At 51.5% G+C, this 2,406-nt stretch overlaps 2 non-coding genes across 2 annotated transcripts; both read right to left on the bottom strand.

The window, feature by feature from the left end:
* Nucleotides 1-1,219: 1,219 nt before the first annotated feature.
* Nucleotides 1,220-1,293, bottom strand: Trnai-aau. Its single transcript has one exon. It is a non-coding gene; the product is annotated as a tRNA-Ile (tRNA).
* Nucleotides 1,294-2,105: 812 nt separating this feature from the next.
* Nucleotides 2,106-2,178, bottom strand: Trnaf-gaa. The gene has a single exon. It is a non-coding gene; the product is annotated as a tRNA-Phe (tRNA).
* Nucleotides 2,179-2,406: the final 228 nt, after the last annotated feature.

The following is a 2,406-nucleotide window of genomic DNA, read 5'->3' as shown; positions in this document are numbered from 1 at the left end:
GGACGAGTGGAGAGGGAGGCTGGAAGCGTGGGGGGCGTGGGGAGGGGGGGTTGTTAGTGTTAAATGGGGAGGATTTTTTCGTCTTAATCTGCAAATGACTTTCTAACCCCTCTACCTCACAGAGCAGCTTGGAATCGCCAGAGAGCGGAAAGCTGACGCCACCAAGCGGCCTCCTGAGGGCCAGGTCAGCTAGGCTGCGGACCGGCTGAAGGAGCTGGCGGGGAGCGCGGCCCAGCCTGGTCTACACTGCTCCGCCGGGGGATTGGGGTGCTTTTATGGAGGGCTCCGCCGTATAGACCCCTGTAGACAGCAATGACGTAACTAAGCAACTAAGCGAAGTGACCCGGTAGCCTCGCTGTGCATGTGACACCTACGGGGTGGGAAGCTGGGGAGCCCGGGGAGCCTGGAGAGCTCCAGGTGGAACCGGCGGATTCTCTCGGTCCCTGACCGGCAGGCTCACTCCCTGGGCCTCCTCGGTTATCCAAAGGACCCCACAAGACTGCAGACCGCGCTCAGCCCAGCCGGCCTCCAGTTCCTCTGGGGAGCCGCGGGCAGCATCTCCTGCAGCGGCCGGAGTTTGTTTATCTGGGAAGAGGGGCGGCGCAAACGTCCAAGTCTTGGGATGCCCTATTGCCTCTCTCTTAGCAATTCAGTTGCTCCTCCTCCCCTCTCTGTGCTGAGACTCATTTGAAGTATCTAAATATGTTTCCTGGAGTTTCGCTAAAAATTATGTGCATTTCGTGCCTTTCCCTATTACCTCCTTCTCTAAAACACGCCGTGAAGTTTCCACGTGACTTCATCGATAAACTGCTAAGTCTTGGGATGCCCTATTGCCTCTCTCTTAGCAATTCAGTTGCTCCTCCTCCCCTCTCTGTGCTGAGACTCATTTGAAGTATCTAAATATGTTTCCTGGAGTTTCGCTAAAAATTATGTGCATTTCGTGCCTTTCCCTATTACCTCCTTCTCTAAAACACGCCGTGAAGTTTCCACGTGACTTCATCGATAAACTGCTAAAGCTTCTGAGTAATCTGTTTAGAGGCAGAACCCTCAAACGGGATGATACCCCTGCCTCAGCTTCCAACGCGAACACCCGGCTCAAGTCTCCACTGAAGAGACAGCAATGTGAAAGTAGTAAATTGGTAAAGTTTGAACTGGATTCTAAGCGGTGGAGAATCTGGGTCACAGATAGTCTGGATGCGAGGACCAAAAGTGCAACTACTGGCCCGTACGGGGATCGAACCCGCGACCTTGGCGTTATTAGCACCACGCTCTAACCAACTGAGCTAACCGGCCAGATGCGCAATATGGGTTTTAATGAAGTCCACAGGGTAATGAGAGTTTCTGTGTCTGTCCAAAATTCAAGTCAATAGGACCTTTTAAGACTCATCCCAGAGGCTTCCATGAGAGCGTCTGAGCCATGTCAGTGTCCGGTCCCGACTGAGAATTTCATTTCTAAAAGATGGATGACAGCCGGTTTCGTGGCGACAGTAGGACCACGGGAGCCTGGGCTGCAAATCGCAAACGTCTCCTTAATAACTTGGTATCGACGACCCGTTTGCTTTCAGGGCGGCTCCAAGCAGTTCCTCAGAGGCGGGTGGGGTCGAAGAAGGGCTGTCCAGGGTCTAGCCTGGGAGAGGGGCTGCCCGCAGCCACGGTGGCCGCGGTGGTGTGAGGCGTTTGCAGCGGTGCTGGGGATGAACCCTAGCAACGTTGGCTGCTCTACCCTGACCCACTCTGCCCTCCGTGAATTATTTTATTTTGGGGGCCAGGCATGGGGGCGCACACCTTTAGTCCCTGCACTCGGTAGGCAGATCTCTGTGAGGTGGAGGCCAACCTGGTCTACATAGCGAGTTCCAGGACAGCTGGGGCTACAGGGAGATTCTGTCTCACAAAAAGACTGACACAAATAAGGCAACGTGCTTTCTTTTTCTTAACGTTTCTCGGGGAATTACAGGAAGCTTTGGAAAAACTTGAGTGTTCAGACGAGCGAATTTTCCAAAAGCCTTTTCCCCCGATAACAGTTCATTTATGTCGTCTCTTATCACACAAGGGGGTCAAGGGGTTGAGCGCCAAACTCAATGAGGTGAGTTGAAAGGAAAAGCAACTGCCGAAACCCGGGATCGAACCAGGGACCTTTAGATCTTCAGTCTAACGCTCTCCCAACTGAGCTATTTCGGCCTGTTAGCGAGTGTGTTTTTCCTCTCCATTTCACTGCCTCCTTTGACACAGTCTCCATGTACTGTATTTTTGTATATGTATATACACGTGTGTGCGCACATATGTATTTCTTATATTCAGCTTCTACCTTGGGTGTTCCATTTCAGAAAGTATAAAGAAACCATTTGTTGAATTTACTGAAAATACAACTTTTGCCACTTAAAAAAAAAAAACTGTACCAACAAGATA

The sequence above is a fragment of the Nannospalax galili genome, unplaced genomic scaffold, assembly GCF_000622305.1.
Source record: "Nannospalax galili isolate Female #2095 unplaced genomic scaffold, S.galili_v1.0 scaffold952, whole genome shotgun sequence".
Classification (NCBI taxonomy): domain Eukaryota; kingdom Metazoa; phylum Chordata; class Mammalia; order Rodentia; family Spalacidae; genus Nannospalax; species Nannospalax galili.
This window is presented reverse-complemented; position numbering and strand designations above follow the sequence as displayed.